General features: G+C 54.5%; 2 long non-coding RNA genes and 1 pseudogene across 2 annotated transcripts; 2 read left to right on the top strand and 1 right to left on the bottom strand.

Moving 5' to 3' along the window:
• Positions 1 to 31: 31 nt before the first annotated feature.
• LOC120621976 (uncharacterized) lies at positions 32 to 2,959 on the top strand. Its single transcript, XR_005658381.1, has 2 exons — positions 32 to 407; positions 1,408 to 2,959. It is a non-coding gene; the product is annotated as an uncharacterized LOC120621976 (long non-coding RNA).
• On the bottom strand, positions 1,199 to 1,317 carry LOC120622434 (uncharacterized; annotated as a pseudogene).
• Positions 2,960 to 10,330: 7,371 nt separating the features above from the next.
• LOC120622123 (uncharacterized) lies at positions 10,331 to 10,825 on the top strand. Its single transcript, XR_005658430.1, has 2 exons — positions 10,331 to 10,451; positions 10,538 to 10,825. It is a non-coding gene; the product is annotated as an uncharacterized LOC120622123 (long non-coding RNA).
• Positions 10,826 to 14,413: the final 3,588 nt, after the last annotated feature.

Raw genomic sequence — 14,413 nt, forward strand, 5'->3', positions numbered from 1 at the left:
AGGCGGAGCGCGGAGGCAAACCAAAATACACCGCGCCCCCGCCGGGGCGGGGCCGGACGCCCACCAGCCAATCCGCGCCCGGCTCGAGCACAGCCGGCCAATGGACGCCGGGGGGAGTCGCGTAATCAAAGCCTGGCTGCGGTGTGATCGGGCAGGGCGGGACGCGGCACGTGTTTTGGTCCGGGGAAGGGGCGGGGCCTGAGGCCCTGGAAAGTAGGGGAAAGGTTCCGGCGGCGGCGCGGCCGGCGCGGGCGGCGCAGCTGCAGCCAGGGAAGTCCCTGGGCTTGGCCGCGCTGGCTGGGGAGAGGGACTGCGCTTAAAGGCGCCGCCTCCTGCAGTCTCTCAGGTCGTAGACTCCATGGACTGAAACTGTCCAGTAGAGGGGACTCACCTGGAGGCCTCACCTGGTAATTGTTTTTAGTTTTTATTAATCTACTGTCAGCTCTTAGGAGTGCATCACTGACCAGGAAGAGCTTTGAAAGCTGGCTGGCTCCAGCTGACATACCTGCATCCTCTTTTTTCTGCGGGCACCCAGAGCAGTTTCTACGCCTGTGTCTGCCTCTGATGCCCCTCCCCAGGCAGCTTTGGGCTACAGTTTCCACTCTGTTAAGGGGAGGGGGGGAGCCAAGCCAATTAACTACCTGAAAGATGCTTGATGAAACCTGTTCTTTCGTCTCCCACCCCTGTACTTCCGTTCGCTTCATCCTGAGAAGGAAGGAGATGGGGCCCACGGCTCTGACCACGACTTGTTCCTCACAGGCCTGCCGTGCTTGGGCGGAGGGGTTGAGTACGGTGACCGCCAACTTCTTTCTGTTTCATCTTCCCCAGGCTCTCAGCGCCTTTCCCTCCACAGCGCCTTTCATGACCTGTAACTTTTCTGTTTCTTTAGTTATTTGTTGAGTGTCTTCCCACCAGAGAGAACCTTCTTAGGTTAGGGAGCTAGCTTAATTCACCGTGAACCCTTAGTTCCTGGCTCACTGCAGCTAACAGTAACTGTTGGTTGGATAAGTGAATAAAGGCAAGCACTTACTGCACTCCCCGCCCCCTCGCCTGCAGCTTGGCTGTCCTGCAGACATCTCAAATTCAGTGTCCTTGAATCTGAACTTATTCTATCTAAATCTGGGTTTCTTACCTCCAGATACCCACAAATCCTCCCTTTTCTGCACTTGTTTCCTTCTGCCAATTTTTTTTTTTTTTACATCTACAGCACCTAGTCTTCCTAGGTGGTCTCCCATCCAAGTACTAACCAGGCCCGACTCTGCTTAGCTTCTGCAATCAGATGAGATCCGGTGTGTTCAGGGTGGCGCGGCTGTAGACCCTTCCGCCAGTTACTTCATGCCCTTCTTCTTCCTAAATCTCTCTCAGATTATTAACTTCTCTCTGTCACCCACTCCTGCCTTTGTCCAGGCTACCATGATCTCTGCGATGACTGCCACTGCCTTCCAGCTTCCTGCATCATTTCCAAACAGTTCCCCAAATACAGGACCCCTTTGCACATGGCGTTCCTTCTGCATGGAACACCTCGACGCTTCTCCACTCGTGCTCTGTGAGACGGCACCGCAATTTCTCAGGGAAGCCTGTCCTGACTTCCAAACAGCAGGGCCACCCAGGGCTTTGGAGTCAAACCTGGATCCAAATCCCAGCTGCCAGTGTGGCCAAGTCGCAGCTGGCTGAGTCTTATTCCTGTAGACTGGGAGGGGGCAGCAGCTCTCCGGGAGTCTGGTGCCCCAGCTTCTCTCACCTCAGCTTGTTTCTGCTCCCTGGACAACAGGAACACCTGGAAACTGGGGCAGCAGAGGCTCCGGGCCCTTAAGGCATAAGGTCCAATTCTGCCTACCTCTAGCTCATGTTCCAGAAAGACAGGTCTTCGCTCGTGCTGATCTCGCCCCTCTCCTCTCCTGCCGCTACCCAGACACCATTTTCCATGAAGCCTTTCCACTCACTCACTCTCTCACTCCAGGCTGCGGCTGCCGCCCAAACCCAGATTCTGGTCCTTCGTGGAGTCAGGGATATGGACATGTTGTAAACCGAAGACAGAGGCCATTCACTTAGACGCTGCTGAGGTGTCGTCAGCACCAGGCACCACAGACCTCCCGGCAGAGAAGGACTAGCAGGCAGACTGAACACAGACACAGATAACGCCCATGTAAAGCAGAGCAGGTTGCCATTGGTTAGACTGTCACCACTTTCTCACGTGTCCCTCCGGAGAGAGTCTATGTATATGCAAACATACTGTGACACAAAGGATAATGGTCTCTACCTTCCGAACCTCGCTTGCTGACTTCGCAACGTGTCTTGGTGGCTATTACGTATCTGTACACAAAGACCAGCCTCATGCTTTGTAGTAGTTAAATTATATTTCCTTATATCCACATATCATTATTTATTTAACCGCTCCTGCTTAAGTCACCAGGGGGTTGGGTTGTTTCCAGTTTGCCGAGACATCGCGTCCACACGCCGTTTGTCCCCATGGAAGGGTCACTACAGGATCACGTCCTAGAATTGGAATTGCTGCGTCAGCTACTCTTGTAGTGCTTTTTTTTTTTCTTTTATTATTTTAGTTTTTGCTAAGTTTCAATCGAAGCATAGCATAAATACAGGAAAGTGCACAACTCAGCGAATTTTCACAAGGCAAACACACTTGGGTCACCAGCACCCAGATCAAGAAACAGAATGTTAGTAGTATCCGGAAGCCCCGTCCCTGGTGCCCGTCCGGGATGACCCTTATCATGGCTTCTGACACCAAGCATCACTTTTGCCTGCGTTGAACCTGTACAAAGAGAATTACATAGGAAGTTGTTCTCTTTTGAGTCCGCCGTGTTGTTGCATCTAGTTGGGATTCCTTTGTTCTCGTTGCTGTGGAACACAGTGGACTGGCAGATTCCTCTGCTGGTGGCCATCAGCGTCGTTGTTTTCAGTCTGGGGCTGTTATGAATAATAAAGCTGCTATGACAATTCGGATATGTGGGGACGTGCATTTTTAACTTAGAAAAAATAGTCGAATCGCCCTCCACATGTGCTTTTATGCTCATTTATCCTGCCAGCAATGGTCGTAAAGCCACTTCCCCACGTCTTCACTAACGCAGGCCTTCTTGAATCTTCTGACTTTTACCAAGCTAAGTGGAAAAAGTGAGAATTCATGATATTATTGTGTATTCTTTTGACGGAGTTTACTTGAGAGTTTTCGTATATGTAAAAGCCATCTTGATTTCTTTTTTCCGTGAACTTTGGAAGGAATTTTAAACGACAGTACAGAAACCCGGAGCGTGTTTATCTGCTGAAGGGAAAGGGTCAGTGGAGAAAAATGACGCAAGAGAGAGGGAGGGAGGGGCCGCTGGAGGGAAGAGGTTGGGAAGTGCGGGCTGGGCGGGGGACTGGTGAGGCACACGCGGGAGGAAGGACAGGCAGGAAGGGAAGATGGCTGCGGATCCAGAAGATTCTGGGACAGGGGAGGAGGCCAGGGTGCTCACATGTGACCCACCTTCTCGGTGACATTGGAGGATAAGCTCTCCGCTGGGGAGGGTGCCCTGGCGAGGTGGGAAGGGTTTGGAGTAGAGAAACATGTTAAGGACTCAGCCAGAGACGGTGACAGCGACTGCCTGCTGCCGAAGACCTAGCCAGAATGTTGGCGTGACGCTGAGCAGAGCGTTGGGTTCTTGTCCTAGCTCTTGGTATTGAAGTGCCGGGTCACCTGGGGCAGGTCTCGTTGCCATCTCTGAGCCTCAATTTTCTGACCTGCAAAGTGGAGTCGGGTTAGCCCTGTGGTTCATATCAGTCCTGTACTATGAGCACGTTCGTTTTCCTGGTTTTGCTTTGAACACAAGGACAGAGAATGCATTTTTTTGGTGTGTGTAGTTAAGTACAGTTTAAGGGCTATTATTTATTCAGAGATTATATACTCCTAATAATTTCTTGTTAGAATGTCCTTTCTCTTAGGAAAAGATGGTGATAGCAGATGGTACATAATGCCCTAACTTATGAAAACAAAACATTGGCGATCCAATGGTAGACCCCAGAGTTTGTTCTGAAATTTCATCGTCAGCGAAGTGCGCAAATCTGAGACTCTGGATGAGATGTTTTTGAAGGTTATCTCCAATAACCGTGTTCTGCAAGGGCTGGTTTTTCCCCACGGAGCTTGGCGATGCTGGTTTCTCCCCATGGAGCTTGGCGATGCTGGTTTCAGGCCTTGTCAGAAGCAGACAGTTGGCATTGACTCCACTCCGCCCTGGGCCCGGCAGCGGCTGAGAGGGGAGGACCCGCAGCACGCAGACTCCTCCCCTCTGAGACCCTCAGTGCCCATCCAGGCCTTGGCAGCTCTTGAGTTTTCAGTCTTTGGTCAGAGCCCAGCCGTGGAGCCAAGAGGAAGAAAGCGGGGCTGGGGGCTGCCCTGCCCGCCCCACCTGCCTGCCAGGCTGGGCGGTGGGTCAGGGAGCGCTGGCTTGGGAGGGTGAGCTGGCTGCCCGCCAGGCCTGGGTCCAGCCCATCCTTCCTGCCTTTCTCTTTCTCCCTGGGCTGAGCTCACTAGACCGGAGGCTGCACAAGGACCAGCACGTGCTGTGAGCTGACCAGCTGCTTGACCCGTGGTCTATATGACTTAAAAAATGATTGACTAATGGATTAATGAAATCACCAACCCCCTAATCCCTTAGCTGTTGAGTGATCGATCCACCAATTGCCTGGCAATGGGTGTCTGCTGCTACTAACACCCTAGGGGTCCTGTCTCCTTCCCCTGAGGACACTGGTAGTGGGGGAGCAGAGGGTTTTGTAGGGGTAGTTGAGGCACACACCATCCAGAGCAACCTGTTCACCTTACAGATGTGGAAACTGATGCCTGGTGAGTCGCACAGAGCCACTTTGCTCAGGAGAGAAAGAATAGCGATGCCTTTTCTGATGTGTTTGAGTTACAAGGAGCTTCAGCTCAACAGACCTGTATTAAACACCAAACACGGGCTAAGAGTCATGTGAGGTGTGGGCTCTTCATCCCTTTTTGTTCTCTGGTTTCCAGCCCCATTTTATAGATGAAAAAACCGAGGAATAGGGAGGAAAGTAGCCTGTCTGTCATCACTGGCCTGTGCTGGTGGAGCCAGGATCCTTCTCTCCAGCCCAAGTGCAGGGCTTCCTTCTCCCAAGTGTCTTCTGGAAGACAGGCACTGAGAGCACACGTGTCCCTGGCAGTGTGCCTGGGGCGGTGGGGTGCACCACCTCCCAGCTCTCTGCCCCTCCCCGGGGGGGTGAGGGAGGGGGCTGATTATGCTCCGCACCCCCCCCCCAGCCCCCCGCACAGCTTTTGCTTGGCGGCTATGGCTGCCTCGTGGCTGCTGCGCTCAGCCTTCTCTCTCTGTCCTCAGGGAGGCACACCCTCTGTGTGTTGTGTCTTCAGACCTTTCAGGAGGGAGAACCAGGTTGTATCTATGCATCAGGCCCCCGGGCTCAGGTGCCCGGCCCGAAACTTTTGCTAAAGGAAAGCCCCAGGATGGGGCTGTGGGCGTAGTGGGCCCCTGGAGGCTTCTCTGAGGGGACCGATACTTGGCAGGGACCCTGGGCAGGACAACCTATGGTGCGGGAAGGAGAGCCCTACTATGTGATATGGGACCGTGGAGGAATAAGATCAACCCTGACCTTCAGTTCCGGCCATTTGCAGGAGACTGACCCACGAAGAAGGTGATGTACTTAAACCAAGGGCCATAACGGAGACACAGGTACAGGGACACAGAGGGGACCTGACCACTCCTGCTCACAGAGCTGGCAGCAGAGTGTTCTGGGACAGCTTCCCACAGGAGTTTAGGGACAAGTAGGCGGTAACTATCCAGAGAATGGAGGTGACGTTTCAGCATAGATGACATGTCGTACCACCTTCGCATGTGTAAGGGGTGCCCGGTAGATTGAAATAAGCCCCAGCAAAGAGCTGTGACAGCATCCAGTCCAGCACCCTTGACCTCGAGCAGCATCAGAATCCCCCAAGGGTGTGTTGAAATGCGGATGCTGATGCCCGGGCCCTCCCCAGAGCTCCTGATTCAGCAGGTCTTGAATGGAGTCAGAATTTGCGTTTCTAGCAAGTTCCCAGATGTCGACACCGTTGGTCCAGGGACCATCCTGTGGACACCACTGTTCTGGTCCGACCCCTCGTTTTGTGGGAAGAGAAACCGAGACCCAGAGAACAGAAGCAACGTGTCCAAGTCGCCTCTGAGCGCGAGCAGAGAAACGTCTGGGACCCGGGCCTCCAGACGGGCGCCCAGCTCAGCGCCGCCCACTGCGTCACGAGGCTCCCTAGACAGATGCCACCACCTTGCGATCAGAAGAAAGCCTTTGGAGGCCAGTGGGGCGTTGGGCAACAGCATGCACTACCTGCTGGCCTGGGAGGGCCACCTTCCAAGTGTCCCCAGGGCCGCCCAGCCCCTCTGCCTGGCCAGAAGCTTGTGATGGGCACGCTGCCAGCCTGGCTTCCCCAGTGACCCAGTGTGGCCCTGGACCCAGCCCAGCTGGGCAGCAGCTCCAGACGTTGGCAGAGTGGCCAGTGGAGAAGTGGGCCCGGAAGGAGCCTGAGCCAGGGTCTGTCCCGAAGCCTGCTCCTCCCTCCCGCCCTCGGGGGCAGCCAGGCTGAGCCTCTGTCAGGCTGCCCTGGCCCTGTGGCCCCATACTGGCCAGCCCCCTGGCTCGGCAAATACAGAAATGGATTTTAACCCCTTGAAGTAGATGCCCCACCCAGCTCAGAGCCGAGCACAGCAGGACCAGGGGAGTCGTGCGGCTTTGCCCCGAATGATAACAATATAAAGTAATATAAACGATATTAATATAAAGTGAAGAAAATGTTGGTCATATAGGCCACTGTCATCACACACGGTGTGCCAGGTGCTGTCAGCACACACGTTCCCCCCGATCTCACTGAAGGGGTACGTGGACTTTGTAGCTGTCATCACTCCCACTGTGCAGAGGCGGAAACTGAGGACAAGGTGGGGGTTAAGGAACTTATCCGAATCATACAGCGGCCTGCTCTGCTCCTCGGCTCGCTGCCCCCCACCCCCGCCCCAGGCCCTGCCCACAGGTGAAGGTGTGCAGGCTGGGCCATCGCGTGCCGCTGTCTCGGACCGAAGTAGGGGTTTGAAGTCCCTGGTTATATCCTTAATGTCCGTGTGGCTGGCCCAACTGAAGATTTCTTTATTTTACATAGTAATTTAAATAAATTTTAATATTACCATTGCAAAAACAACTCGTCCTCATTATAGAAAAGAAACACAAAAAAGCACGTACGAAGTAAAATTCTCCTCATTCTTCCCCTTCTCCTCTCCTCCCCCTCCCCCCTCTCCTCATCATGTGGAGAAAAAAGCTGCTGATTCTTCCCCTCTTCTTCCATTCAGCTTCTCCCTGGGCGGGTAACCAGTGCCAGACTTTATATACATGCAATATAACACACGCCACAGGCACAGTGGTAACACGACGACACACGCTATTTATTACCACGATATCTATTGTTGTCATTTCATTAACATACACGCAAGACATTACACACGCTGCTGCGTAATAATAATATTTAAGAGCATACATGTTACACAATAATTACTTACGTTACAATATCATCACTCCATATCAATTTATCAATAATAATATACATTAATGCCATTCGACCATTTACACGCTATCATTATTACGCACGGTGATTGATGATTATCGACGCGATATTATATACACGCATATCGTCAATAACGTGCTGCTGCACACACACGCGCGTGCACACACACACACGCACATACACTATTTGGATTTTTAAAGTCACACACGTGCGCAGGGCTGTCCATGTCGTACTGCAGTTGGCCTTCCCGTCCCGGAAGCCTCTGACCCAGGGCCACACTGACCATCGGAGCCCACGCGTCCTACAGGCCCCTCAGGAGCCCAGCCAGCACCTTGGCTTTTCGTTTCTGTGGCTCTAAAATGGCAGTGAGAAGCCTGCCCCGGCTGAGCTGTTCCAACGGAGAGAGGACGCTCCACCACACTTGGCACGAACAGGCATCCGAGTGACCCCCGCTCAGAGCAGGTTGCTTTTTGGCTTACCCGGGCCCAGTCTTCCCTCATGTCAGAACCAGTGTGTCTGTGTGTGTTTTATTTTATGCCTCGGAGAGAAGGGACAGCTGGGAGCCTCATACTGGGACTGCATCATCGATAGCCCCGGATGTGGGCCCCCCAGCGACCTGAGTCCCACGGGGCGGGGGCGGTGCAGGAAACCACAGTTTGCACCCCAGGCCGGGCGGTCCCGGGTGCTGTCAGCGGGCAGACTCCACCGCAGCCAGGCCTCGGAGCGTTTTCAGACACACTGACCCTGCGCTGTGCAGAGCAGGGCTTGGAGGCCGTTCAAGTTCCCAGCCCTCGACTCCCTGGCTCCCTGGCTCCCAGCACAGAGCTCTGGGTGGGGAAGGAAGGGAGGGCCGAGAGTGCGCAGGCCCAGCACATTCCTCTGGGTGGGAGTCGGTGGGAAGGGTGCTGGAAACACCTTGTCCCTCGGGGGCCCACCGAGGGCTTTGTTTGGAAATTCCCCACGCTGGGGAAAAGCCCTCCCAGCCTTTGGATGGGCTTGGTCACCACTTCCTCTGCAGAGGGACACACCCAGGCTGGTTGCCTCGGCAGCTGGTGGGGAGGGGGTGGTGGTTACAGGGAGGCAGGCTCCTCTCTGCCTCGGCTTCCCGCTCTGAGCTATGACGGCACATCGTTGGGATGGTGATATGGTGGCAGAGAGCAGACAAAACAGTCCCCGTGGGCTTTAACCAGCCTCCAGATTCCAGCCAATGTCAGCTGGACCACAGATGCCCAGGCGGTCCGGATCGGGCGCTGGGACTGGGAAGCATTTGTTACCAAGATTGCCTAATTCATGTGTAGCCCCCACTCCTCATGTAGAGGACATGAGAGGGTTAAATGACCCCACTGCCATCCAGAAAGTGGACGTGCTATTCATTTAGTCATTTCAACAGACTCCTGCTGGCAGCCAGCCCCGAGCTGGTCCCAGGGATCCTGAGACAGCCAGCTCCTGCTGCCCTCCTGGAGTACAGTCTGGGGGAGGAATGGGGTTGGGGGCAAACACACAGGTGACTGAGCACTGGGAGCTGGGCCAGAGGAACCGCAGGGAGCGGGGACCCCACTGCAGACAGGTGTTTCATTCTAGGGTCAGGACTGGCCATGTTTGAGCTGAGCTTCGCAGAGGAAAAGGAAAAGGAAGAGAAAAGGGGTGTGTGTGTGTGTGCGTGTGTGTGCGCGTGTGTGTGTGTGCGTGTGCGTGTGTGCGCGCACACACACGCATGTGTGTTGGGGCAACAGTTCAGAGGAAAATGAGTGGATCATGGAAGGCTGGAGCATGCGAGGCAGGGGAGATCGGTTCCCACCCCACCCCCACAGAGACGGGGAGTTGGGGGGAGGACACATTCATAAGGCAAGCCAAGGGCCTTGCAGGCTGTGCTGAGGGTTTGTATTTTATTCTGAGAACCAAGAGCAGGCATTAATGGAACACGAAGGGGAAGAGGAAATCGCATTTGCATTTTAGGGCCACGCTTCTGACCACAGGGCAGAGAGTAGGTTGAGCAGGCACAAGGCCGGAGGTAGGGAGACCCATCTGTAGGCGGCTGCAGTAATTCTCTGCCGCAGAGAAAAAATGGGGGTGTATTCAACACGTGTTTATTATCTCACAGTTTCCGTGAGATAGTAAAAGAGGATTCTGGACATGGCGTGGCTGGGTCTTCTGCTCGGGGTCTCGTTTATCCTCAGTGGCGCGTCGGCTGGGCTGCGTTCTCATCTGACGACGTGACTGAGGGAGAATCTGCTCCTGCTCTCAGCTTGTTGGCTGAACTCTTTTCCGTGAGGCTGTATGGCCCAGGAACAGGCTTCTTACTGACTGTCAGCTGGAGGCCATGCTTGAGTCCTAAAGGTGGCCTGCAGTTCCCTGCCACAGGCCCCTTCATTGGCAGCTCGTTTCCTCGAGGCCAGCAGGAGAGGCTCTCTCTAGTCAGCTACGACGGAGTCTTGTATGACAGGATGTGGTCACGGGAACGACATCCTATGTGGCATATCCCATTGGCCAGAAGCAAGCCACAGGTCCCGCCCACAGTGGAGGGGAGGGGCTGTACCCCAGGGCAGGAGATGGCAGGTCCATCTCAGAACTGCCCAGCACAGGAGACGCCTCTGTCTATTGTACACACTCTCAGTGTATGCGGAAAACTGAAAAGAGCATTTTATGTACAAACGGGTAGGTGGCCCTGTTGCTGGGCAGGGACCTAGCGCTCTCCTCCCTCCCCCCACATACCCTGGGGGGTTTAGAGGTTGCACAAAGCTCTTCTCCTCATTTGTTTCTCTCCGGGTATTTACCTGAGGGCTGAAAGGCCTTATGGGAAACACGGGAGTGGTATCTGCCCAGCTCCTTCCCCCAGGCCGATCATAATTCCTGTTTTCCTCAGGACACAGTAAACGCTTGGAAGGTGAGCATGTGACATAAACCAGACCAATAGGCTCCTTCTGGGATCTGAGCAGGGGCTGGCAGGAATGAAAGTGTCTTTCTTTCCAGGGCAGCTGTGAGGACGTGCCAGGGCCCCCGGCATCACCATGGGAGGAGGGTCTGCCAGCAGCAGGGGAGAGCGAGGCCAGCACAGAGGGACAGCAGAGCAGACCTAGTGAGTGACCGAATGACTCACTGGAGCCCTGGATGTCCGCAGACTTCCTAGCTGTGAGCCTGTGAGCGGGCAAATCCACACCCCGCCCCCGCCTCCATTTGTTAGCTTTAGCTGAGTTGGGATTTTTGACCCTTGTCAATGAAAAAGTGTCCCAGAATTAAAGCTCGTAGGTTTCCCAGTGAGTATGCGTCGCTGGAGTCAGGGCTGGGTGGGAAGCTGGGTTTGGGGCCTCCCCTGTGGGACTCCCCAAAGGCAACGGCGGGCAACGAAGCCTCCAGCGCTCGGAAAGGCTGCCGTTGTCGTTCGGAAGGCGAGCGGGGCGGGGCACCCTCTGCAGCGGACTTTTCTTTTTCCCACAGATACTTCCCTTTTCTTTTTTTCCATTTCTAAGTTTTAGGGCACTGACCTTCTGGGACGCTTAAAGTCTTGCCACCGTGAAGGTTCTCAAAAGTCAAATCCACACCCTAGAGCTACTCTCAGTGTGAATCAAAACGGCAGGGCGGAAAGGGGGACCCGCTTTCCGCCTCTTCACCCCAGGGCCCCTCCGTCTGCCCGGAACCAGCCAGGCGGCGTCTTGTGAGCTTCCTGGTCCCCCTCCTCCGCGCCTGCAGAGGCCCGGGGCCCGTCTGCACCTGTTCCCAGAGTTCCCCCGCCAGTCCCCGGACGCCCTCCGGGCATGCTCCTGGGACACCTCTGCTGCCTTCTGGACGGGGCCACCTGCACCCCAGGAGCTAGCGTCAGGCCAGCCTCGCGGGGTCCCCTTTCTTTGCCCTCATGCTTCTGCCTCCCTGATTCCTGCCCATCCAGGTCATTGAGGGTGATCTCCTTTATTTAGTCATCTGATCATACACGTTGACCACATAGACAAAGTCCCTTCATAGCAACCCCTAGATTAGTGTAGGATTGAACACCTGGGGACGAGACCCTGGCTGACCATCACGCCCAGGGGCTGGAGCTGCTAGAGTCCTGGTAGGGAGAGGCGAGAAGGACCAGGGTCTCGGCCCTGGTGGCCACCGTTTTCAGGGGCCACTGGCCCCACCCACGCCGTCGCCCTGCTTGGGCCCTTCCCGCTGTGGCCCCGCTCTCTCCTGGCTGATGTGCGTGTGGGAAGGAGGGGACTGGAGCTGCAGGGCAGGCTCCCCGGCGCCCAGGGCTTAGAGAGGCGTGCCCTCTGTTTCTCCTGCTCGGGACTCAGGCGAAGGACTTCTGATGGAGCCTGGGGTCTGATGGACAGGAGTCAGAACTCCCATCCTCTGACCAGCCCTCGCCCTGTGGCCTGAGGGGCGACGCCTGGCCACCACTTGTGCAGGCCTTCACCTGCCCAGATCCGAGTAGCTGCTGCAGTTCTCAGCCCAGGGCTCTGTTTCCGCACTTCAAAGGAAGAGAAGAGAGGACCAGGCATGTTGTGTGACTCCAAAGTTCCTTCTGCCCTGCCCGCTGCCCTGAAGATAAGGCTGAGCCTGGAACTCTGTGTCCCTACGAAAAAGAATGCTTCCAGTCATACACGTCGCCTACCTGGAGCTCACTTGTCTGATCTGAGCAGCTGACCTTCAGTTTCTGCAGGTTGTCACAAGCTAGAGGGACGAGAGCCGAGCGGGGGGCTGGAGCCAGCTCACACTGGCTGACTGTGCACACCTTCTCAATTTTGTGTTCACTGATGTCATGCCGTAGCTTGAAATCAGCCACGATGACGATATTTATATCACGGAAATCGGCAAACCCTAAAAATTAGCCCCACTCTCCCCCAGAGAGCTGCTTGTCCAACATTCACCAGGACACCCCTGGAGACACACAGAGGGTAAGGCTGGGATTCGGGGTGGGGTGGGGGTTACTTATCTATTGTTGAGTAACCACACCCCACTCTCCCCACCCCAAAAAACTTAATGGCTTAAAGGACAGTGGTTTATCACCTCTGACGACTCTGCAGGTTGAGGAGATGGTTCTCCTGCTCTGTGCTGTGTTGGCTAAGGTCCTTCTAGGGTCACTCTTGCAGCTGCCCTCCTGCCTTTCCAGCAGGAAAGCCTGACTTCCTTATAGCATGCTGGCCAGTTCCGGGGGAGCAGGGGAGCAGAGCCTGCCAGGTCCTTGAAGTCTAGGCCAATCAGATGCCCACAGTGAGACCGGAGTGACCAGTCCCTGTTTACAGATGAAGAAGCAGAGACTCAGAAAGGTCCAGACACTTGCTCCCAGTCTCCCTGCTTCTCAGGCTGAAACTGGCTGCCTGGTGGCCCAGGAGGCCGAGGAAGAGATTCCTGCTCCAGATGCCCTTAGATGGTGTGATTCCGGGGCACTGGGTCTCGGAAGGGGGTGGCAGTCATCTTGAGGGTCTTCCTGGCTTGAAAGAAGAGGAAGTGCTCGCAGAAGAAAGGCGAGCCCTGCTTCCTGCGAGTCGGATAAGGTTTTCCCGCCTGCCTTCCTGAGGGCAGTTTGCCCGGGGAGTCACACTCACAGCACAGCAGTGAGGGGTGTGGAGGCCGGCTCCGGATCTGGGCTCCTGGCTGTGTGGGTCCCATGGGGAGCCTGAAGCCCCAGCATCCTGGCTCCACCCTCCACACCACAGGGGCCAAAGCCCCGAGAAACAGGTGTCGTGCCCCGTGAAAGCCACTGGCCCCACCTGGTACCTTCAGATGGGAAGTTGGGTTGTGGGTCTCTAAGCGCCGTCCACCTCCACGCCAGGTGTTCCAGCCAGGTACCAGTGCCCACCCACATGGGGCCCAGGCTGGGCTCCCGGAGAGTCTCTCGGGGCTTTTTCCCTGGACCCTGGATAATCCTTCTCCTTCTCAAAAGTATGGTCGCCAGTGATGCAAGGGTGTTATTGGGCGCTCGCCCTGTGCTGGGCACCGAGGACAGGAGGGTAGATGGGACATGCCGTGGGGAGAGAGGCCGTGTAAACACATATCACGACGTAAGAGGACGCGTGTGGAGGGAGTGTAAATTTGTACAACTTTCTAGAAAAGTCATTTGGCAATATGTATCAGGGAACACACAGTGTTTATATCTTTTGAGCCAATCATTCCACTGCTGGGAGTTTAATTTAAGGGACTCATTAGAAGCAAGGGAGAATAAAGTACTTCTTGCAGTATTAACTAGGACTTGAAAATAACCTAAATATTCAATGGCGGAGAACTGGTTAATTGGACCATGTCACAGACATGGAATGAAATATTTCACAGCTGTCAGAAATTGATGTTATAAAAAATTTTCAGAAACTGATTTTTAAAATGACATTAACTGATAAATGCAAAACAAATTTGAGGAGATAGAGTTGAGCTCCACTTAGGAGGGAAAAAAAAGAAAAAGCAAAGAGAAGAAATTTACCAGAGCATCAGCAGTGGTCACATTTGGGTAATGGGTAGATTTATGGGTGATTTAAAAAACTACTTTTCTAACTTACGAACCATATATATTTTTAAATTTAATCATTCGTTTCCCAGTTTTATTGAGTTGTAATTGACATCCAACCATCTTTAGAGCTCAATTCAAAAGGAATCGCCTCCATGAAGCCTTCCAGAATTCCCCAGGCAGAAATGATCTCTCACCCTCTGACCGCTGTCATGGCGTCCGCCATCTGTGCTGGGCTCATGTCTGTCTCCACCCAGGCTGAACACCTCAGGGATGCTGGAGCACACGTCTCTGGGTCCCAGGGCCTGGCTCCAGGCCCGTCCATGCTGTGCACCTACTGGCATCTTGATCTCTTCGGGTTCTGGCTGTCTCTTATGCCCGTGGTTCTCTCTTTTGCTTCCTTTTTAATGTTAACCTTTTTTTTTTTT

The sequence above is a fragment of the Pteropus medius genome, unplaced genomic scaffold (genome assembly GCF_902729225.1).
Source record: "Pteropus medius unplaced genomic scaffold, Ma_sr-lr_union100, whole genome shotgun sequence".
NCBI classification, from domain to species: Eukaryota; Metazoa; Chordata; class Mammalia; order Chiroptera; family Pteropodidae; genus Pteropus; species Pteropus medius.